This window comes from Vipera berus (genome assembly GCF_964194415.1).
Source record: "Vipera berus genome assembly, chromosome: 3".
Taxonomy (NCBI): Eukaryota; Metazoa; Chordata; class Lepidosauria; order Squamata; family Viperidae; genus Vipera; species Vipera berus.
In genome coordinates, this window is record NC_138204.1 from 117,286,064 (window position 1) to 117,311,155 (window position 25,092).

General features: G+C 45.7%; 1 protein-coding gene across 1 annotated transcript in view; it reads right to left on the reverse strand.

Moving 5' to 3' along the window:
- The window catches only part of LOC308666831 (flavin-containing monooxygenase 5-like), a 62,340-nt gene extending 47,052 nt beyond the window's left edge, over nt 1-15,288 (reverse strand). The window contains exon 1 of the mRNA XM_081325788.1: nt 15,213-15,288. The gene's annotated coding sequence lies outside the window, so the exon portion shown is untranslated. The remainder of the gene's footprint in view (nt 1-15,212) is intronic.
- Between the last annotated feature and the right edge of the window lie 9,804 nt (nt 15,289-25,092).

Here is a 25,092-nt window from a genome sequence, read left to right on the forward strand (position 1 = left end):
ATCTAATTGCCACTTATGTTTCTGATGGTTTCTTCTAAACACAATTATTTTTTATTTAGATTTGCTAATGATTAGGGAGTTATCCTGGCAATAAGAGCTGAATCTTCTTAATAGCCTACATAATCCTACTTGTGAGTATGATAATAATATCATATCATCAGCATAAAGCAAGCTGTTACAGTAAGTATTTAGGATCATTGGCATATGTACCATGGTATCCTTCATTAACCCTGGCAAGTCATTGATGTATAAATTAAATAATAATGGGGCCAGGATACACCCTTGCCTTATCTCTTTATTTGTGTAAATCCTGTTAGTCAGGGCCCCATTAACCCCATATCGCACCCTCAAACAGGTACTTGTGTAAAGGGCTTTAATCAAAGCCAGGAGCCTAGGTTCTATTTTAAGAGATGTCAATTTACTCCACAGTACTTCTCTATTTACCATATCAAATGCTGCTGTAAGGTCTATGAAAGCAGCAAACAGGGGTCTCCTCTTATAGGCATATTTGGCAATTAGATGGTTCTAGACAAAGCAGTTATCAATAGTAGATCTGTTTTGTCTAAAACCTGCTTGTTCTTCTGTGAGGATGTTGTTTTCCTCTACCCAGATTTCAATTCTGTTCAAAAGGTACCTAGCATATATTTTTGCTACAATGTCAATCAGGCTGATGGGCCTATAATTACTAGGATCCTTTTTATTCCCTTTTTTTATATATGGGGACAACTATTGCCATCTTCCACTCATCTGGTATATGGCAGGTGTTATTTATGTGTGTAAAAAGATCTGCTAATACAGGGCCCCACCATTTGGGAAATTTCTTAAATAATTCTGCTGGTAAAAAATCCTCACCTGGGGCTTTATTTCTCTTTAAGCTTTTAATGATGGACTGTATCTTCTTTTCTGAGACTGGTGGCTAAGGGGGGGAGTTCTAGGGTTTACTAAATCACTGTTTAAAAATAATTTCTTTACCGGTTTGGTGGGGGCAAACAAGCACTGATAATAATTCTCCCAGTCCTCAGCAGAGATTGGTATGTCAAACGCAAATCTCCGTTCCTTCAGGATACCTGCTACAGAGTGCCAAAATAATACTGAGTTATGACTTCTGGCAGCCAACTCAAGTTCTGACCAGATTGAAATGGCAAAACTTTTTTTCTTTAATGTTATAGGTTTTTTTATATTCCCTTCTTGTGTTCTCATGGCTGCCTTCAATTTCTTTTTCAGTTGCTGGCAATCAGGATCAAACCAGCGAGGTCTACCCACTCAGGCTCTTTTTGTAGCAGGTTTAGCTGTTAGGTGTTTCTTCAGTATGTTACAAAGATTGGAGAATGCATTGAAGGCTCACATCCAGTCAGTAATAGGTGACTGGATTGTTCTAGCCCACTTAGTAGCATTCTCTGTTTTAAGGCATTCTAATATTGCCTTAGTATCAACTTTGGCCCAAATTAACCTTTTATTTTGGGTCACCTCTATCTTTTTGGTGAGCCATCTGTCAGCCATGTTATATGGTCTTAAATCTGAGCGGCCTTGCAATGTCACACTTACAGGCTGATGGTCGCTATTGTCACTAAGGTGTACTGTGACCTCTGAAAAGAGGTCAGCCTTATCTCTAGACACACAAAAGATATCCAGTACACTACTTGAATTGGCTGAGTGGTATGTATAAGGGTATGTGTAATTCTTGTCCTTACCTCCCAAAATTTGGAGGTTACCCTTAAAAATTAAGGAGACTAGGAGCAGGCCAGCAGCATTACTTTTACAGTCTCTCGAGAGCCACTGAGGATGGTTATCAAAGAACTCCCCTGGGATTCACTTCTTCTGGGCAAGCTCATACAGAGAGGGACCCAGTCTAGCGTTCAGATATCCTAATAATACCACTACGGACTGAGGGTACAGTATAGATATATCTTCTAGGATAACTTCCAAGCCCATCCAATATTCGAAATTATAGTGCTGGGATGTGCTTGGAGGAATATACACATTTACCAATATTAACTCAAACTGGTCATATTCAAATTTGACAGCTAGACAGTATGGATACTTATCTTTGTTATATAATTTCTCTCCCTGCCATTGCAACTCTTGCTTTATAAGAATGCATAGCCCACCAGAGGGTCTCCCTTTGTTCTTTGTTTTTTGGGCTGGGAAGGCCCATCCCTGAAAGCCTGGCAGTTGTACTGGTTTGTCCACTTCAGTTAGCCAGGTTTCTTAAAAGGCTATTACATCAAATCTAGAGAGGAAGCTCATTAGTCCACTATCAACCATCCCTTTCCAGCCAGCTATGTTCCAGGTCATTAACTGTATGGGGTTCTCAGAGGCAAGGTGGTCTGGCTTGGTTGATTGGCTAGATGGTAAAAATGCCATATGTCAACTTGACATTGGAGCCGGGTCAATATCATCTATGCTTCCCATATAAACACAGTTGTTGTGAGGTTCAATATGTCTCCTCATGGGTTGCAGAACTTGTTGTTGCACCTCTATATCTCGATTTCCAGTGTGCCTCTGCTCTTGCTCCAAGAATGATTTTTTTTCCAATGGGCAGGTACTCTAGCTTAAGTCTATAAATGTAAATTTATGTCCATTTTTGGAGGGGCATAGCTGAGGATTCATCTTGTGGAAAGATGTTGTGGGAACTTCTAAATCAAATGAGGATGGAAGCTGGATTATATCCTTAGTGTTTGTCAGTTTAGGGGGCACTGTGTGATGAAGCCCTTTGTCTTTCAGTTGTTTCTCAGAGGCTGGGTCAGTCAGTGCAGTTACCCCTCTGTCAGCCTATGTGACAGTACCTTTTTTACTGTTGAGGTAAAGGCAGATTGTTGATTAAATGTATTGTAACAAAGTTACGTGGTTAGTGGAGCCAAATTAAATAGAGGCTTTGCTGTAGATTGAGTTGTTGTCAGTGCCTCTTTTAGGTCATCCAATCTTTGAATGATGTTAACTTGCTCAGGTTCTGGCAATGCACTGAATAGGTCAATCAACATCTCTTCTGGCACATCCTCAGCAGTTCCTGCAGCTGTGGGTAACACAGTTTGTATATTGCTTCTTTGCTTTCTCAGGGTCAGTTCAGTTGCAGCAGCCTCAGGCTTAGCAGTGTGAGGGCTGTTGCAGCCTGGATTTAAAGTGACAGTTCCCTCTTGGTGACGCTGTTTCAGGAGTGGGCACACTTTTTCTGAGCAAAAGACCCTTATTGGAAATATTGAGAAGGTGCTCAGAAAGGGCTTCATTCTGAAGTGCATGGAGGGAATTGTGGGCTGCTTGAATGATAGGAGAATTCTCATACATTGCGTTCTTGATGGCAGCCACTTTGCATGTACTAGATCTATCAGAGTGAATTCACAGCAGAGCAGCTGGCTCAGGGACAGCCTAATAGCTTCTCTATTACTCCAACACCCTCTATTTACTCTCTTGTCATAAATTTGCAAAGTAACCTGGTTAGTTTGCAGACTGTAGTTATATTGGTCATCTCTTAGGCCTTTACCTGATTGAGTGTTTTCTCTATGTGTGTTCAATTTTTTGGAAGGAAAACAAGGTTCTTCTCTAGTTTCATTTTCTGAGTTAGCCATCCCATGTCTATCTATGGTTATCCTCCCAAATCCTTCTACAATATTTGGGTGGCTCCTAACAAACTTTGTGAAAGATTCTTTCAGGCAGTCAACCTTATTTATGACAATTGACAAAAGATCATATATTGCGTTTACAGTTTGAGCTGTAAGCAAACATTGTGTGGAGAGGAAGTCTGTCACATTTTCTCCCTTTAAATTTGTAATGGTTTGTATGGAAAATATTCAGATCTTGCCATGCCTTTCTGCTTTCACTGTCTCTCAATAAAAGTTCCTTTTGAAACAATGCCAGTTTCAAGAGTTCTGCTTTCTTGGGACTACTAGCTGTGGCAGGACCTTATGTTAGGCAAGATCTGAAAAGTGGTCAACGCAGAGGGATCACAGCCCTACTGTGGGGACCGTGCTCACAATGTCCCACCAAAAAAGAAGTTGAGAGTTTGGAAAAAATTCAGAGAAGAGCAACTAAGATGATCAAAGGCCTGGAGGCTAAAACATATGAACGGCTGCAGTTGTTATGTACTGGGCTTTTGGAATATCACCACATGCATTGCTGGAGAACTAACAGTTCTCCAGCAACCCAGACAGGACGTCTCCGGTCCTGCCATTGGTCAACTTTGGATGGCAAGTATAGCTACAATCTGATTGGTTAATACCATAGGGCCTGGCTATATATTGAAGCAGGGTGACTCCAATCTCTCAGTACAGTTTCTGCTTAAATAAAGTATGAGTTTGTCTGTACTCATCTGCATGTTCTCGTTCCTGCTCATCAGAGCCCACGACATAATAGTGGCGATGAAGGTGGGATCCTGCTCCTCTTCCTGAGGGCTGAAGTCATGAGGGGATGGCATTACTCACTGGAGGGAAGAGGCATCCTCCCCCCCTCTAGCCGGCTAGTAAACTATGCTAGCAGCCGCATGCTCAGAGGAAGCGTTCCCTGAGACTAGAAGCAGGATTCAACAGCAGCGCAGGAATTGAGGAAAAATGCCAAACGTCAGCAAACTCAGAGAATTTGACATTAAACACCCAGAAGATTGGCCGTCTTACCTCTCAGAGGTAGAAAATTACCTATGAGCTAACCAGATAGCAGAGGAAGGCCTTAAAGCTGCAACGTTGCTGTGTGTATGTGGGACAGCAACTTTCAATCTAGCTGAGAACCTCTTTGCGCCAACGCCCATCAAAGCAGTATCTTTTGCTGACCTGAAGAAGAAGCTGACCGGGCATTTCCAGCCAAAAATGTCGAAGATGGCCTGGCGGTTTACATTCGACCAACGAGTGCAGCTTCCCGGTGAGACAGCATCCGAGTTTATCGTGGGCCTAAGGCAGGCCACACGTCTCTGTAAATTTTTGAATTTAGAGGAGCGCCTGAGAGACCAACTCGTCTGTGGACTGAGAGACAGAACCTTGCAGCAGAGATTATTTGCCAGACCAAATCTCACATTTGCCGAAGCACAAGATGAGGTCATGGCTGACAAAGCAGCTGGAGGTGCAATACAAATGGTACAGCCCACCAAAGCCCCAAAGACAGTAGATTCCATCCACCATGAAGTCGCCATTTGCGGCGGAGAATCGTCAGAAGAAGAGGAACCCGAAATCAACAAACTCCAGAGACAGTCAAGCACACAAAACTGTGGAAATCAACAAAGAGAGAACAATTACAAGGCAGTTCTCTTACCTAGATGTAAAGGGTGTGGAGGCAACCGCTCCCTCGCAAACTGCAGATTCCGTTCGGCCATGTGTAGAGCTTGCAGTAGGACTGGGCACATTGCGGTGGTATGCAGAGCTCGCCAGAGAGACAGGCCACCTAAGCACCAGTCAGAGGAATCGACTAGGAAAGGTACTGGGGCCCTGGGTCCAGTCAGTGTGGGGTTCTTCAGGAGCTGGAGAAGCATTTGTCACACCGGGGCTTATCATCCCCTTAAGCCTAAACTTAAGCTCTCAGTAGAGCTACAAGGAATTCCATGCAAAATGGAATTGGACTCCGGCTCGGTGGTCTCAATTATCTCACACAACACATTCAACCTTGTATGCAGACGCAGCAGACAGTGGGCCACATTAAGACCGTCAGACATTATTTTAACAGATTTTCAGAATGCTCAGGTTAAAGTTAGCCCAAAATCAAAAGCAGAGCTGCAAGCATTTTTGGGCCTCCTGAAGTTTCCTGAGTTTTCCCGTGTGAATTGATAGGTTAAAGTGTTGGAAGCAAAACCCCACCCCAAAGTTCATCTGGTCGGTTCATCTTGGCCAATCCCCAGGTGTTAAGTCCATCATGGGAAAGGGGAGATAACATCAGGCCAGCTCTGGTTGTAACAGTGATGTTTAGGTGGCTCTTCACACCTTCTCCTGAGAGTGTAGAGAGAGAAGAGAATGGAATCTGGGTCAGGGAAAAATAGGACCTGTAGGAAATATAGGAGATGCAGGCAAACAAAAAATATATGGGTTCTGACATCCTGCCCCCCCTAAAAATAGGAGAGATCCACCAGGGGCTCGTCCTGGGAGTTGTCGTCTGATGAGTTGGAGGATCCTGCAGTGTAGGCCAGAGTTCCCTTCCCGTGTTGGGCTTCAATGCCTTTCATGGCTGGCTCTCACAGTTTGGTTGGTGACTTCCCCAATTTTCCGGCTGGTGCTCAATCTGCCTTCTCCTGGGGATTCTTCGAGCGGCATTCTGCAGTGCAATGTCCCTCCTTCCTGCATTTGAAGCAACCGGTGGTCTTCTAGGCAGTGGGTTGTGGCTTCACTGGGTCTCATGATGGTTCAGATGGTGATTGGCTCCATGGCGTCCCTCTGCGATGTGTCTTGAGCAGGTCAATTTTGGCTTCTTCCACCAGGTCATACCAGTCGTGCAGGCTGTGTAGGTCTCCCCAAGGAAGACAGGCTTCGTAGAGGTCGTAATTCAGGCTGTCCATAAAATGGCTGAGCAGGATGTCCTCGGGCCAATTCAACTTGCTTGTGACAGCTCAGAACTCCTGGGTGTATTCAGCTACTGGGCACCTGCCTTGCTTCATGGTCTTCATTCTCTTGTGGGCTTTCCAGTCTGCCAATGGGTCCTCGAAACATCATCTAAGGGAGAAATGAACTGGTTGAAATTCTGCAGCTGCAGAGCATCAGAGTCATGTAGGTCCACCACCCAGTAAGCTGCTATGCCGTCCAGGGCCACCTGCACAATGTAAATCCGGGCCTTATTGGTTGGGATGTCCTGGCCATATTCCTCCATGTAGCTGAGTACTTGAGTCAGGAAAAAACCCAGGCGTCGTGATTCTCCCCAGAATTTCACATCCAGTGGTGAGAATTTTTGGATAGATCAGTGTCTTCATCATCAGTGATGTCTCCCATCTCAATCGGCAGCTGCGGGCCGGCGGGGAGTGGGAAATGCCAAAGTGATGGCTGCTGTCTCGGCGGCCTCAGTGGAGGTCCCCAGGATCTCAGCTTTAGACTCCCCCTCGGTGTCTCTTTTGCTGCTACCCAAGGTAATGGTGTCGCCACGGGGTTCAGGTTTCTCATCCTTAAGGGTACCGAGGCTTGTTTTCATCAGATCAATAGCTTTCTTCAAGATCCAGCTCAAGTGCTCTGCACGATCTCCTTCATCTTCACTAAGGTGAAGAGATCTTTCCATTTCTTGCTTCTACCCGGGTTGGTGGCTGCCTTGTCTCAGGGTTACCTTTCTTGACCTCTTTTTCCACTCGTTTCTTTCCAATGCCCATCGACCACCGAGGTTTGTGTCTGCATGTCTCCACCACTTCTTCCTCCGATGTGTAGGATGTCTCAGATTGTTACAGCTGGCAGGATTCTGACCGGAGGGAGGGCTCCCCATTTGCAGTGGGTTCTTCTTTCCCTGCACCATTGTCTGACATCGTGAATTTTGCAAAGTCCCCCGGTAAGGGTCTTCCTTCTGGGTTGACTATTACTGCAGATCCTGTCTAATGTCAGGGCCCACTTCAAAACCTCATCCCAAAAAAGCAGAACTTATGGAAGCAAACTCTTCCAAAAGGAACTTTTATTAGGAGAAGCTGATAGCAGGCTGATAGCACCATAACAGGTGTCATGGTTCTGATTAATGAGACAGATCAAAGAATATTCAGGCATTGTTTTTCTAAAAAGTCTATAATAATGAGAACGAAGCATCAGCACTCATGGATGGATGCCAGAATCTGAATTCTCCTCCCCTGAACACATCGGATCATACACAATTCCCTCCCTTAATTGCACATCATTAATCACATTCTCCAATTAGTTTAACATGCCAAGTTTCACTTCCTATCTGTAGCTAGCACCATACCTTATCTTGTTTAAAACAACCAGGTTAGCCTTCATTTTAATCAGAGGAAACAGTTTAAAGAAAAAGGCTGCCTCTTATATTGTCAGAGCAAAAACATCCAATGTTTGCAGCGTTGACAACAGGATCTGGTTTTCCTGTGCAAATCGATAGGTTAAAGTGTCGCAAGCAAAAATTCTTAAGCTGTGGACCATTTGACTTAGAATAGTGATGCTCTCCCCTCCTTAGGAAGATTTCAGACAGGGACTGGATGGCCAGTTGGCCACTTGTTGAACATGGTTTAATGCATTCCTGTTGTAAACAGGCAGTTGGGCTAATTAACCTACAGAGTTCTCCTTTGAACTCATACTTTCTATGATGCTTTGGCCAAAGAGTAGGGCTCTGAGGGATATGGATTCAAAGGGCAAAATCAAATTCAGAGGGCATGCATGTGTGTATTTAGTTGTTTACAAGCTGAAGACACAGCCAAGTCCCCCCACCTCACCCAAAAAGCCATAGAAGGGGAGCACAAGGATCTGTCAGAAGGACTTCAAATTAATTGATGGACATTAAAATTAAACACTTGTGGGAAGTCAGCCCCCCTCCAGAGAAATAAATATTTTGGGGAATATTAAAAGGCACAATATTATATTTCCCCAAAGAATCTTAAAGGCAGAAACACCCCCCCCCCACACCCACTATGTATTAATTTATTACGGGCATTGTAGTTTAATTACTTTTCAATTTTTGTATCCTGGTTTTTATTATGTATTGCCCTGTTCACCGCCCTGAGTCCTTCGGGAGAAGCGCGGTATACAAATTAAATTATTAAATTAAATTAAATTAAATTAAATTAAGTCTCTCTATGCCAAACAGAAACCAGGTCTGCAGAAATGCAGATGTGATAATCTTGTCAGAAAGATTGGAGCCAGGAAGCTTGGATTAGAAAGACAAAGATCCGTAGAATCAACAATCTCTCACACCAAAAAAATCCAACACAGGACATAGCCATCAGCCACACCCCCAGGGAATCAGGATATGACCTTTGGGATATAATAGTATTAACCCACCACCATCAGAATACCAGAAAGGCACACTCAGACTCAGATCAAAGTTCATGCCACAGGAACTACTCCTAACAAAATCTCAAGAAGGTATAAAAACTCGCCACTCCCCACTACACGTGGTCAGCTTTCCCAGATTCATCTTTCTGTATGGCTCTCCTCTTCAGTAAACTACAACCTTCTTTCTAAAGCAGTCTCCATTTTGATTATTCACGGCTTGGACTGGGTTGGGAGTGGGAGGCACCGTTCTACGGTGGTTCTTCTCCTACCTCTCGGGCCGCTCGCAGACGGTGTTGACAGGAGGGCAGAGGTCAACCCCTAGGCCCCTTAGTTGTGGGGTGCCTCAGGGGTCGGTACTCTCGCCCCTCCTGTTCAACATCTATATGAAGCCACTGGGTGAGATCATCCGTGGTTTTGGGGTGAGGTATCATCAATATGCCGATGATACCCAGCTCTTTATCTCCACCCTGAACCAAGCCAGTGATGTCCTCGATGTGATGTCCCATTGCAGAAATGCAGATGTGATAATCTTGTCAGCAAGATTGGAGCAAGGAAGCTTGGATTAGAAAGACAAAGATCCCTAGAATCAACAATCCCTCACACCAAAAAAATCCAACACAGGACATAGCCATCAGTCACATAGCCATAAGGGAAGCAGGATATGACCTTTGGGACATAATAGGATTAACCCACCATCATCAGAATATCAGAAAAGCACACTCAAACTCAGGTCAACGTTCATGCCAGAAGAAAAAACTCTAAACAAAAATGCAAGAAGGTATAAAAACCCAAGACTCCCTACTTCACGTGGTCAATGTCAATGCTGCTAACGTCGGATGTTTTTGCATTGACAATAGATAGAAATGTAGCCATTTTTTCCGTTTCAGTTTTAGAGTTAGATGATGCTGGAAGGGGGGAACCATGACATTAAGCCAAAAACTCAATTTTTTTCTTAACTACCTTGGGGTCCCAAGCCCCAGTCACTGTCCCTAGAATCGAGGAATAAGCCTACAAAGATTCAGGGAAGATCTCAGCATGGAGAAAGACAAGACACGTGAAACCTGCACACCGGCAGTGGCTGCTACCCCAAAGTGGGGAGCAACAGCCAGCAAGCTGGTGGAGAAGGATCTTTTTCAGGCCTCCCAGCTGGGAGCAAAGCCCAAGCTGCAAGGACAGCTGATCTGGTTGTCGGAATGGACCCTACCCAGCAAAGACTCCAGACATCTCGAGACGGCCTTGCCACCCTCAAGTGCTTCAAAGGCAGGAGAGGTGGAGCTGCTAGGAAGGGATTCCTGCACATCGCATTTCCCAGACTGGTGGAGAACCACAAAATTGTTTACCCCTGAGAACTCAGGTGAGTGGAAGTACCTGGCTGCAGCCTGTAGTCAGTCAGTGGAGAAGTTGGTGGAAAGATTTGAGGAGCTAGAGATGAGAAGTGGAGAGCAACCTTCCCATTCCCCATACGCTAGCGATTATGATAATCAGCGAGGCAGCCACCAATTCCTGACAAGGGGAAACCCCAGTCCCACCTGTGTAGACCAGGCAGCCTCCCCACCCTCGAAACCATCTACCAGGGCCTCCAGTCCCATGGAGAGAGATAGCTCCAATTGTCGCCCCTCCAAAACCCCAGATCACTGCTGACGAGATAAGAGCCCAAGCCTTTGCTGGCATAGTTAATCCCCAGATCGACACACTTACCGACCACCCACATAGCAATGGGGGATGCCGCAGCCCCCAAATATGCAGCAGCAGATGGGGACTTTGGAATAACCAGGAGTGATGCAGCCGCCAACAGGTCAGCAACTGCTGGAAGTACAGCAGCAGCAGTGGGGATGGCCACTGCCCCTGAATGTACAGCAACCGCTGAGGGGCCTGCAACCAATGGGGATCCAGCAACAACCCCCTACAGGACTGCAGGGGGGTGTACATCACTGGGGATGCCATAACCCCCCACAACCCATCAGCAGTGGGGATGGCAGCAGCCCCCACCAATGCAGCAACCATTGGGAGGCCTACAGCAACTGGGGGGGGGCACCACAGCCATCGCTTAGACTGGTGGGAGTCATACAGAAATTGGGGATGCTACAGCTGCCGGCAATGCAGCAACAGCCATGGGGGTGGCAACAGCCCCTGAGAGTGCAGCAACTTTTGGGAGGCTTGCAGCTACTAGGGATGTAGCAACTGCCTTGGGAGGGGGCAGTAACATCTGGGGGTGCAACAGCCACAGTGGGGAGGTCAGCAAACATTGATGGCGTCACCTCTCAGGGCAGCTTTTGATGGGGACCCCGAGAAGCTGATCTTCTTCCTCAACCAGGTGCACTCTCACTTGAAGCATTGTGCCTATTTCTATCTGAACCCAGCCGCTATGGTTGACATCATTGCATCCAGCTTGGAAGGGGAAGCATTCGAGTGGCTGAACAAATTTTATAACAAGCAAGTACCTGAGTTGGAGGACCCCCATCTCTTCCTCCTAGGACTGAGATCAAGGTTCGAGGACCCATCCATTGCCTTCAAAGCGGAGGAACAAGTCCACAAGATAAAGCAAGCCAGCAGGCCTGCACTGGAATGCATATGAGAGTTTTGCAAGATAGCTGGTCGAATAGTGAGGTGGCCCGAGCAATCCCTAGTCCATCCCTTCAAAGACGGACTAGATGATCACCTCTCCCAGGCCTGTATCTATCAAGCAGGACCTGATCAGCTGCAAGAATGATATCAGGCAGCAGTAAGACTAGACGTTCAGCTCTCCCACTATAAGAAACCTCCCCCCACCTGAAGCCGAATTGAGGTCAAACGGCAGCCACCCCCCAAAAAAACAACCTCCAACTGCTACAGCTACTGAAAATCCCAGGCCACCTGTAGGTCCACCGATCAAGTGTTTCCAATGTGGACAACAGGAACATCGAGCAGCAAATTGCCCAGTCCCTTACCCTTAGTAGCAGAGTAAACCAAGACCAGCAGCGAGAAAGAAATCTGCCCGGCAGCCAACAAAAGAGAAATCCAACTGGATCACACAGGAACCTGTTGCCCAAGTCACGTCCCCCATGCAGGAGAGTGCTGAGACCCAAGCTGGACCTGCTGCCACACTACCCTCCTACGACAGCTACGACAGAGAAAACTACCCAACGGTGAGTCGACACGTCCCACCTTTCTCACTATCTGCCAAACTCATAATCCCTCAGATAGAAGCACAGTTAGATTTAAAAGTGCTAGTTGACTCTGGTACTCCTGGTGCGTTGTTAGCTCGTCATTTGCCATGAAAATGGGCATACACGCAAGGCTGCTCTCCGAACCCATGAGATTTGAGCAAGCCGACTGCTCCCTAATGGGAGGAACTTTAGTCACACAATTTACTGAACCCCTACATTTAGAAATAGGTGAGCACTGGGAGTTCATTCGTTTCCTGGTGGCTCCAAAAATGACTGAGGTTGTAATCCTAGGATTAGTCTGGTTGGACAAATGGAAGCCGTTTATCTGGTGGGAGAAGAGAATGAGGACTGTGAGGTTACCTATAGGACCCCCCTTAATTCAACGGACATTACAGGAGACTTTAGCCCACCCAATGAGCTAGCACACATGGCTGCCTTATCGCAACCAGGCAAGCCACTCATCCCGAGCAAGTACCAGGACCTAGCGGAGGCATTTAGTGAGAAAGAATGCAATGCCCTACCTCCCCACTGACCCAGTGATTACTCCATCGAACTGTTACCGGAAGTCAACCTCCATGACTGAATATGTACGCTATGTGCCACCGTGAAAAGAATTCCAGGGAAACCCCCTGGGTTATTGCAACTGGTGGCAGACTCTTCTCAACCATGGGAAGAAATTGATATGGCTTTTATAGTAGATCTACCTGAAAGTAGAGGAAATACAGTCATCTGGACTGTGATAGTTCTGTTTTTAAAGCAGGCTCACTTCATCACCTGCAAAGGGCTCCCGTCCACCCAATGACTGACCAAAATGTTCTTGAAACACATCTACCAGCTGCATGGCACACCTAAATGAATAACTTCAGACAGAGGGATGCAGTTCACAGCTACATTTTGGAGATGATTTCTTAAACTAATTGGATCATCTCAAGGTCTATCATCTGCTTTTCACCCGTCTACTAAGGAGGCAGCTGAATCCGCGAACTCAATATCTCAGATGCTATGTTAGCTACCAACAAACATACTGAACTGACCTCCTCCCTTTCGCAGAGGTGGCTTACAGTAACTCTGTTCAGAGCACCACCGGCTTCATGCCTTTTAATGTAGCCACAGGAAAAGAGTTCAGCCTGATACCTGAGTACCCCCAGGCGCCCTCCACTTCTCAGACCCTTGATCAATGGGTGAGGGGTTGGGAGGAAGTTTGGAAAACCACGAAAACTGCTTTAAAAAAGGCTTCCGAGACCTATAAAAAGCAGGCAGATTTTAAAAAAGGGCTCCTCAAAGAACATTCCAAGTTGGGGGAAAAGTTTATCTGTCAACTAAATATTTACAGCTCAAATTACCTAATAAGAAACTAGGACCAAAGTTCTTGAGACCTTTTCCCATAGTAAAGATCATTAACCCGGTCACAGTGGAATTGAAACTCCATAAGCTCTTAGGAAAACGTCATCCTGTTTTCCATTGCAGCCTGTTAAAACATTATCGGGGTTCCACTTTAAGATCTCTTCTAAGAAGGCACCCGGACCCCTTGTAGTGGCAGGAAGACTCACTATGAAGTAAAGCATATTCTTGACTAGAATTTTTAAAGGGAAATTGCAGTACTTAGTACAATGGAAGGGATATTCATTGTCTGAAGCCACTTGGGTACATTCTGAGCTGACAGACTTATTAATAGGTTCTATAAGAAACACCCTAATAAACCGAAAGGCAATCCCTAACCTGTGCTTTTGTTTACATTACAGGATTTGTCCTTTTTGTAAGGCAGGCTGGATGTCAATGCTGCTAACATTGGATGTTTTTGCATTGATAACAGATGGCAATGTAGCCATTTTTCCCCTTTCCCTTTAGAGTTAGATGCTGCTGCTAGAGGGGATGTGAATGAGAGTCCAACTAAACATAACAAGAGTAAACGTAGTGTGAGGATCAAAGTTATAGAATTTAGAGCTGATAAAGAATTGGTGGGCTGGAGAGCTGGAGAGGAAACCCGTTCTTCAAGCTAATTGGGGAATGTGATTTATGACTGTTAATTGGAGGACAGAATTGCACTGATACTATGTGCCCAGGGGAGGGGAACTCAGTTTTTGGCTTTGATTATGCTACTTGAATAAAAGATCCTTTAAGGTAAACAATTTCTCAAAATTCTTTTGAAGAGTTTCATCTGTTGGAACCATGACATTCAGCCTTCCCAGAGCCATCTTTCTGTCTGGCTCTCCTCTTCAATAAACTACAACCTTCTTTCTAAAGCCGTCTCCATTTTGATTATTCCTGGCTTGGACTGGACCCTGATGAAGATCTTTCTTTCAACACACTGAAGAACTGCCAGGTCTTACCTGTATTTCCAAAAAGCAATCAATTTCTTTTTCTCCTGAATCATCATTTAGAGCAAGTGAGCTTTACTTTTTTCACTTCTTATGCAAGGTATCAATATTTTACGGAAATGCGTTAGGATTCACTTCAATCAAGTGGTCAAAAAGTTGTTTGAAAGGGGATTTTAACACATATTGTATGCCACATATTTTAACTTTTACAGCCTCTAGTACTTTTCAATGACTGAAAGGGTGACAAACAATACACTAGTTCATGCATATGAAAGGGAAGAACAGCAATTTTCTCAGGAGCAAGCGTGAAGGATCCTCTAGGCTTGTGTAGGATTATCAAAATGCAAAAGAGAGAAGGAAAAAGCAATGCGGGCTTTGTTCTGAACTGAAGGTAAAGCTTTTTGCCTTTCTTACTTTCTAAGCCTAAAGAAATTATGGAGGAGGAGGAGGGGGAACTAGTTGAGCAACTTCGCTAACAAAATATCCTTTAAAATTGCTAGTTTGGCTTCTCTTCAAACAAATCAGAATAAAATAAGCAGCCTTGCCTAGTCATTCCAAGATGGTCTCACAAACTTTACTCTTTGTCAACCATATTTGCTATTATTTATTAACACAAAAGAAACCTGAACTCTTTTCCTGTTTCTCCTTCTTTCAATGTTATTTTGTAACCTTAGTTTAGACCCAAAAAGAAGCTTTAAGGAACAGATTGTGCTACCTGAATAAGCTTCATCCATTAGACTGAAGGGGACAAAAAAACATGACCAGATCTCTATTTTCCTGTCTTGACTGTCCTATTTGCCCCTTTTTCCAGCCCCACTGCCACAATGCACAGCAAGCATATGGGAACAGGTTAATATAAACAAATGGCAACGAACCTGGGAAGGGTGCAGATGAACAGTCAACCGCAGAGGAAATGAATGTATGTATTCTCTTCTTCGCTTCTTTCAGCATAAATGTCTCTCAACAGGAGAAAGCATTTTCCCAAAAACATTATTAAGCAATTGCTCCTCCCATTTTGGCAGAGGCAGGATCTGATTAGATGTTATGGTGCTGGCATTATCAAGTATCTTTGGCAAGCTATTTGTATATGAAGAAATAGTTGATTAATTATTATCCTTTGCATACCTGAATGTGAGTTAAAATTCATGTTTCAAAATTCTGCAGCCTGTGAAATGTGGGAAAGCTATAAGAGCAGCACAGCAGTCCAGCAGGATGTTTAACTCAGTTGCTTAATATGGCTGATGTTGGGAATTTAGCTGCAAAAAGTTGATAGTCTGAATATTCATATATACATGCCAGACCAGGGGTAGGCAACCTTGGCTCTTTTATGACTCGTGGACTTCAACTCCCAGAATTCTGAGCCAGCCAATTCTGGGAGTTGAAGTCCACGAGTCATAAAAGAGCCAAGGTTGCCTACCCCTGTGCTAGACTAATTGATGAAATAGATCCTTTAACAATGCATCAACAGGTACAAAAATGGACAGATAGAAATGCCTGGAAAGACACTGCTGCAAACTTTATTACCTAAATAAAAAAGCAATTGTGATTGCCAAAACTCCAACAGTGACAATGGGAACATAAGATTATACAAGTAGTCCTCAACTTATTACCATAATTGAGCCTGGAATTTTGGTCATAAGTCATTATGGTCAGTGACACCCCCATGTGGTTGCTTCACTCAGTGACCATCATCCCAACTCTTCCTGTTGCAGTAGTTCAGCGACCATATACATCATTAAGCAACTGCATGGAGGAGGTTTTGGGAGACCTGGCACCCACTGGTACACAGAAACCTGGGCCAGAAGGCCTCTTCCAATTAGACACAGTGCCACATGGGCCTTCTGCCTTCTCCCCCATTCCCAAGAGGCCTGGCATTTTCCTCATCCCCCACCCACTCCTGGAAGACCTCAGCCAGCTAGGTCCAACAGCACATAGGCCTTTTAAACCCCCCCCATCTCCACTTTTGAGAAGCCTGGCCTTCTACTTCCCCCACCCACCCACTGAAGGCCTCAGCTGCCAGAAGGCCTTGGGCCTTGAGAAGTCTGGCCTTCTCCTGTAAGATGAGAGGAAATTTGTCTATTTTTTATTAGTTTATTAATCATTAGAGACTTTTGTACGCTATGAATTAATTTTAGCCAGAATTATTGTGCCTTTCCCTACAAAAGGGACGCGGTGGCTCAGTGAGTTAGGATGCTGAGCTTGCCGATCAGAAGGTTGGCAGTTTGGCGGGTTGAATCCCGAGTGCCGCGTAGCAGAGTGAGTGCCTGTTACTCGTCCCAGCTTCTGCCAACCTAGCAGTTCGAAAGCATGTAAAAATGCAAGTAGAAAAATAGGGACCACTGCGGTGGGAAGGTAACAGCGTTCCGTGCGCCTTTGGCATCTAGTCATGCCAGCCACATGACCACGGACACGTCCTTGGACAAGCGCTGGCTCTTCGGCCTTTTTCCTCCCCTCTCCCTGCTGGCCTTCTCCTTCCTCCTGCCCCCCCCCACTGCTCCCTCTCTGCCCCACCATGCCTGTGTCCACATGGCTTTCTCTTTATCTGCAGTACTGAAAGGTGCGACTCAGCTAGAAATGTAGCACAGGCAATCTTCCTCAAGCCTAGAGAAGCAATTTTTCTCAAGGCTGGCCAGGAACAGGAACTCGATGGCTTTCACCTCTGACATCAGTCTGTAGGTTGTGCTCTCAGAAATAAACCTCACCTCTGGTTCAAGCACTTGCCTGTGCATTTTATTCCCAGCTTGGAAATGAGGTAAGATTTCCTTCATGAGAGTATTTTGAGATATATCCATAAAAACAAATCTGTAGGCTTACAGATAGTAAAGTTCCTCCTAGTTTTCTTCTCAATGGAGTTCTGATATACAACAGCTGATGTAGTTCTCCATTTATTTGTTTTTTATTTTTTTATTTTAATCCCATTTATATCCCGCCCTTCTCCGAAGACTCAGGGCGGCTTACAATTTAAAGCACAAATCAATGTGCTTAGCAATTGCCTTCATTCTATGTATATACCGCCCCCCCAAGCGGCATTATTACAAAGTCAGCTTATTGCCCCCAACAATCTGGGTCCTCATTTTACCTACCTCGGAAGGATGGAAGGCTGAGTCAACCTTGAGCCTGATGGGATGCAAACCTGCACTAATTGCAGGCAGCTGGTGTTACTTAAGGAGGCATTAGCCCACTGCTCCACCAAGCCATTCATTCAGCAGCCATTCAAAATTACTACTATGCTGAATGAAGGGACTAATGATCCCTACCTGAAGATCCAACTGCTGCACCATCCCTGCAGCCACATGATCAAAATTTGGGTGCTTGGTGACTATCCTTACAACTATAGGAGTGCAGCAATTCCCAGATACACTGACCCTGGGCTGAGAGGCCTTGACCAGCTATGCCTAGCAGCAGAGGGAACCCCGACGCCTTCCCAAGAAGCCTGGCCTTCTCCCTTCCTCCTACTGCTGGAAGGCCTACATTGATTAGCCCCCCCCCCCCCGCAGGCAAAAACCTGCCACACACCAGAAGACCTGGGCCAACTGGACCAGCAGTGAAGAGGCCTTCAACTTCTCCACCATCACTCTTGTGAAGCCTAACCCTCTCCCCACCGCCGCCACCATTGTGTCAGTTAATGAGTTTCAAATGAATTAATTTGCAATTAAGAGAGCTTAAAACAGAACCGTGAGAAGACATGCTAGCCTGTGAAGCAAATACACTGTATATATTTTAATCTCATGAGCCTAGCTTGAAGCTTGAGAATTGTATATAGCAAGGTCTCTGCTACGCTGAAAATTGGTCTTAACCAGAATTTACTGATATGATATCAACTTTAGAGACAACCCCTAGGTGTATGTGCAATGTCGCGTGGTTGAACGGAGAGACGGACACTTGAGCTGGGTATTGATTCTTTATTAAGGCAGAAAATGAAGCTGGAGCAAAGGGGTTACCTGGCGTCTCTTTATACCTGCCCAGGTGAATGGTGACCAATAGATTTAAACCTGGGCTTCCCGCCAGTGCAGGTGGACAATGGATTTAAACCCTGGCTTCCCGCCAGAGCTGACCATGCCCTGGGGCTGTCAACAACTCGCTCTATTCAGGCTTTCCCGCCAAAGCGGTTATAGCCTGGAGCTGTCCAGCCCCCTGCTGTGCTGACATCTCCGTGTATGCTTTAAAGGCATACACTACACCCCTTCCCCCATAGTGAGGAATTACCCTGTCATTCTGTCTCCATAACTCTATACACTTATTTACACTATACACAAAATTTACATATACAAGAGTGTACAATTGTTATTCTTCGGTTGCTCCTCCACCCCCCTAAGAACGCACATAGTCCTCGAGGTAGCTTGGAGCCTTGTGTGGCCTGCTTGATCTTCTTGGGACTGGTTCACCTGGTGGTGTGCTGCTATGTCTAGGCTCTCTCCCTTGTTGTGAATGTTGTGGTGGATTGTGGTGTGTGTGTGTGTGTGTGTTGCGTTGCCCAGGTTTTGTGTTCTGCTGGGTTCTGGTGACTGCCTGGTTTCTCTGTCAGTTTCCTGCCTGGGGTGGGGTTGCCACTGTGCCCCTCTGGTAACCCTCCTGGGTGTTTGCATTTGTGTTTGTGTTGGCTCTTCCTCCTCCGCCCCCAGTGTGTCCTCCATAACCCTTTCAGGAGCCGTTTTCCTCAGCTGATCCAGGTGCCTTTTCCAAAGGAGTCCCCCCTCCACCCATACTCTGTAGGAAAGGGGTCCTGTTTGCTCTAATATCTCCCCTGGCACCCATGGATGACCTGTGCTATAGTTCCTCGCCCAGACGGGGTCTCCTGTGTTGAAGCTTGTTTTGATGTTGGGGGTCCCGGCGTCTGCTGCTACCCTGTCTGGGTGAAGCCTGTCCAAAGTTGTTATGAGGCGTCTGCCCCATCTGAGTTCCGCTGGGCTTTTGCCTGTGGCGGTGCAGGGTGTTGCATGTTGGTGTAGGAGGAATGTGGCTAGTCTTTGTTTCCAATTTCCCTGTACTATGCGCTTGAGGGCATCCTTTGTCGTCCGCACAAATTGTTCTGCCAATCTGTTACTGGCAGGGTGGAAGGGAGCCGAGGTGGCGTGCCTAATCCCCAAGGTCCTCAGGAACACCTGGAAATCCGAGGAGGTAAATTGTGTTCCATTATCTGACACGATTACATCAGGCAGACCATGTGTAGCAAACATCCCCCTCAATGCTTGAATAGTTCCTGCCGAGGTCATGTTACCCACAGGCACCACCTCCAGCCATTTAGAATGGCTGTCTACTGCAACCAGGAATGTGTGGCCCTGGAATGGGCCTGCATAGTCTATATGCACTCTGGACCATGGTGAGTGTGTCTCCTCCCACTTGTGGACTGGTGCATGTGGTTGTTCTGGCCGTGTCCTCTGGCATGTGTAACACCCTGCTACTAGTCCTTCTATTTCCTTGTCTAATCCTGGCCACCACAGGTAGCTCCTTGCCAGGGCTTTCATCCTTACTATTCCTGGGTGGCCTTCGTGTAATGACTGGAGAACTCTTTCTCTGAGCCTCGTGGGAATGATGACTCTACTTCCCCACAATAGGCATCCCTTGTGTGTGGACAGTTCATGCCTTCTGGAGAAGTAAGCAGTGAACTCTTGCCCTGGTGAATGGTGACCAATAGATTTAAACCTGGGCTTCCCGCCAGTGCAGGTGGCCAATGGATTTAAACCCTGGCTTCCCACCAGAGCTGACCATGCCCTGGGGCTGTCAACGACTCGCTCTATTCAGGCTTTCCCGCCAAAGCGGTTATAGCCTGGAGCTGTCCAGCCCCCTGCTGTGCTGACATCTCCGTGTATGCTTTAAAGGCATACACTACAGTATCTCTCTCTCTCTCTGTGTGTGTGTGTGTGTGCGTGCAGTTTTTTTAAAAAAAATTCTGCCTTCTCTGTTGCCAGCTGTTACTTTTTTTCTTCTCTCTTTCTGCTTTGGAAGAGCGAGAGAGGTAGAAAAAGAGAGGCGTGGTTTCTTTCTGATTCTTTTAACAATTTTTTTTCTCTGTTTACTTTCTGCTGAGCTCTGGTCTAGGAGACAGAGAAAGGGCGGCAATGTGAAAACTAACGCCTACCTTTGTAGCTTTCGCTTGCAATTTTTTTTTTACTCAGAGCAGGGAGGCAGTAGAGATAATTGTACTGTTGAACACTGGAAATCTTTGCAGAAAAGAAATGACTCTGAATTGGTTTCTTTAAAAGTTTAATGCATAGTTTCAGCCTTTGCAATGGCTAGTGGCTTACTTGCATAGCCACATATATTTTAGTTAACTCAGAATACCTCATTAAGCTTGTTTGTTTGTTTTGTGAAGTTTTTTTTTTGCTTATTTTTTTATGTCTTTATGTTTGTGTGCAGGACACACTGATTTATTGATTAGTGAAAGAAGTAGAAGAATAACACCTGAGAGAATTGAAGGAATAGCTTTGGGGATTTTGACCCAGAAGTGGGGAGGAAAGATGCAGCCAGTGGCATTTTTGTCAAAAATGTTAGTTAGATCCTGTATGTCAAGGATGGCCGGATTGTGTTCAAGTGGTGGCGGCCACAGCAGTGTTAGGAAAGAAAAGCAGAAAACTGACGTTTTGGGGGGAGCTGTGGTGGTTAGCACCCCCCATCAAGTGAGGGCAATCTTGAACCAAAAAGCCAGCCAATGGCTGACAGACTTGAGGATTTTAAAATATGAGAGTATACTTATGGAACAAAATGACCTAGTAGTGACTACTGACGTTAGTTTGAATCTAGCTCAATTTTTAAGTTAGAAGAAGGAATGAATATTGAACATTATTGTGTTGAAGTAATTAAATTACAGACTAGAGTTAGATCTGACTTAACCAATATTGCTCTGGGAAAAAGAGCTAATATATTTATAGATGGGTCCTCCAGAATGGTAGAAGGGAAGAAGGACAAATGGATATGCAATAGTAGAAGGAAGAGAAGAAGTTTTGGTAGAAGTAGGAAAATTGCCTTTTTGGTCTGCACAGACTTGTGAATTGTATACATTAAATCAAGCTTTAAAACTGTTGGAGAAACAGAGAGGGACTATATAAACTGATTCAAAGTATGCTTTTGGAATAGTGCACACTTTTGGAAAGATTTGGGAAGAATGAGGGTTGATTAATAGCAAAGGGAAGGATTCAGTTCATGGGGAACTGATTGCACAGGTATTGGACAATTTGATGTTGCCTGAAGAGATTGCTATAGTACATGTGGAAGGGCATCAGAAAAGAAATTATTTTGAAGCTCGGGGCAATAATCTAGCTGACTTGGAAGCCAAGATGGCAGCTGCAGAAGGAACTGAATGTTTAATGTTAACCCCTATAGTGGAAAAACCAAGGAATAATCCAATGTTCACTATAGGTGAGGAGACAGCGTTGGAGAAAGTAGGGGCAGTGAAAACAGAAAAAGGATAATGGTTATTACCTGATGGAAGGCAAATGCTGAATGAATTGATAACTAGGGAAATTTTGGAAGTACTACATCAGGGTTGTCATTGGGGAACTAAGGCATTATGTGATTTGTTTTTGGAAGAATATGGGTTCTGTGGGTTGTATACAGTGGCTAAGTAAGTTTGTGACAAATGTATGGTATGTAAATGAGTGAATAAAAAGTTCTACGATATAAAGAAAGAAGAGGGCGACATGTAGCTGTGAGACCATTTCAAAGCATTCAAGTTGATTTTACTGAATTACCTCAAGTGTGGGAAATTCCACCATATGAAACTAAGGATATGTTTATAAAGAACTACATATTGGGGCTGTCCTCTTTATCTTACCTCAGGAACAAAGGACTCCTAGCTCAAACCCCACCTTTGGACTTTGCAGTGCATTCTTATAAAGCTGGAGACTGGGTCCTAATCAAAACGTGGAAAGAGGAAAAGTTACAGCCAAACTGGGAGGAACCATTCAAAGTGCTGTTAACCACTGAACCTGCTGTGAGAACCCTAGAAAAGGGCTGGACACATTATACCCGAGGAAAGGGACCAGTGGAAGAAACAAACATCAGCAAACTGAAGATCCTCTACAAATCAAACTGAAGCTGATGATAGTCTCTTGGCATTTTGGGGTAACTTGGGGTTTGTCAACTGCAGTTGGGATTCTAATTCTCTACTGTTTCAGGAAAGAAATACCTTGTGTGTTTGGAAGAAAGAAGTCAGAAGAAATATCAGTTCCTGAAGTGTGTTCTTTTGCAGTTGTAATTGTATCACTGATTATTATTGCTGTTATCATCTTGTTGGTTGTTGTAATATTCCTTGCTTAGAGAAAGATGTGGATATTGCTGTTGTTATTTTGTGGCCTCCTTTTCAATCCAGTCCTGACACTTCCGGCGAGTTCTGGAACACAATGCAAATGTGGCTCAGAAGTTAAAGGTAAAGTACCAATTTCTACAGTTTTCAGTCAACAATTAGTTAATAAACTGAGAAAATAGTGGCCCCCTCCGTGTGTATTGTGATTATTACTACCAGCAATAAATTGAATCAGCAGGTTAAAGTCTGCATTTGGATGAAGGGTGGAGATGGCAACAAATTAAAAAGTGCTTTGCAAGCCATTCCTGCTCCTTCTGCTGTACCTGTTACTGACATTATAAAAAATATTGAATCATTTTATGATGTGGATATGGAAATTATGGATACCAAACCAACCAATGCTTGGCTAGCTTTGAAATATCTTTATGCTAGGAAATCAGGACACTCCAGTTGTTGGGTGTGTTCTCATTTGAATGAGAAGACAATGAAGATGCCAATTGTAATGTAGTGGGTCTGATGCAAGGAAGAGACGCCAGCCGGAGTACGTATTCAGCTCTTTATTGGGGGGGGTAGCGTACTTAGGAACGAGGGTTACCTGGCCTTCTTAAATACCTAGCCAGGTAGGCGTCCAGCCAATGGAGTTGGCCCTAGGTTTCCTGCCGAAACTAGGTTTCCCACCAAAACCGTTCAGGCCAACGCCCCCTGGTGGCTGTTGCTATGCAGATGCCTGCATTGGATACATAACACCCCTCCCCCCTTAGAGAAGAACCACATGACAACTATAGAACCAACATTACAACTATATACATAACTATGTACAATGTGTGCTAATACATATGCAGCTGTGAGGTGGTCACTTGCACACATAGTCCGCTAAGTATGCCGGTGCCCTGTGGGGCCTGGTGAACCGTCTGGGTGTGGCTTGGCCCTGGACCTGGACCGCGGGCTCGAGATGCCTTTGTGCTGGGTTGAGCAGCATTGGTTGCAGGAGGCCATCCTCCTCTAGTTCTGGTTCTGAGTTGTTTTCGGTTGGCCTGACCTCCCTTGGGGTGTGGCTATCCCATTGGCCGTGGATGGCGCACTCAGGGACCCTTCCTCTGAATTGGTCGATATGTCGCCTTATGTGTCAATCCCCCTCCACCCCCACGATGTAAGAGAGAGGCCCAGTTTTTTCAACCACGGTCCCCAGAATCCATGGATGCCCTGCCCCATAGTTCCTTGCCCAAACCAGGTCCCCCACGTTGAGTACCCTGTGTGATGAGGGCCTATCTGACTCTGCTGCCACATGGTCAGGGTGCAAACGGCCAAGCTTGGTGATGAGGCGCCATCCCCATCGTAGTTCTGCTGGGCTCTTTCCGGTGGCCACGCATGGTGTGGTGTGTTGGGCAAGCAGAAATTTTGCCAGTCTGTGATGCCAGTCCCCGCTGATGATGCGCCAGAGTGCGTCCTTGGTCGTCCTTACCATCCGTTCAGCTTGTCCTTTAGTCAACGGGTGGAAGGGCATGGAGGTGGCGTGCCTAATCCAATTCGCCTTCAAGAACGCCTGGAAATCAGTAGCAGTAAACTGAGGCCCGTTATCAGACACAATTACATCGGAGAGACCATGTGTGGCAAAGAGGGCTCTGAGCACCTGGATTGTCCTTGCTGAGGTCATGTTGGGGACAGGGACTACCTCCAACCACTTAGAGTGGCTGTCCACTACCACTAAGAACAGTTGGCCCTGGAACGGCCCCGCATAGTTGATGTGAATGCGGGACCAGGGCGTGTGTGTGGCTTCCCACCTGTGCACTGGGGCGTGAGGCATTTCTGGCCTGGATCTCTGGCATGTGTAACAGGCCTTGACCCGTTCCTCAATGTCCTTGTCCAGCCCTGGCCACCAGAGGTAGCTTCGGGCCAGTGCCTTCATCCTAACCACCCCCGGATGTCCCTCATGTAAGGATTCCAATACCCTGCCCCGGACTGCGGTGGGAATGACGACCCTGCTTCCCTAAAGGAGGCAACCCCGGTGCGTGGAGAGCTCGTGTCGCCTGGTGAAATAGGCCTGGAACTCAGGCCCCGGAGACTTATCCTGCCACCCCGTGCAAACCCATGAGTGTACCCTGCTCATGATGTTGTCAGCGGCTGTGCTGGTTGTGATGTCCTTGACATGTACTGGGCATTCTGATAGTTCCTGCAGGGCTAGGATTTGTGTTGCTGGTGCCAGGTCTGGTTCAGTGGTGTCTATGGGTAGCCTACTTAGGCCATCTGCGTGGCCCATCTCCTTCCCTGGCTTGTGCACCAGCTTGCAATTGTAAGCTGCAAGGAAGATGGACCACCGGAGCATTCTGGGGGACAGTATTTGGGGGGGTCTGCTTGTCCGTTGTGAACAGGCCTAGCAGGGGTTTGTGGTCTGTGTAGACAGTGAACTCTGCCATACAGATAATCGTGGAACTTCTTGATTCCTGCCACGATTGTCAGGGCTTCCCTATCTATTTGGGCGTAGTTTCTCTCTGCTCTAGACAGCGTCCTGGAAT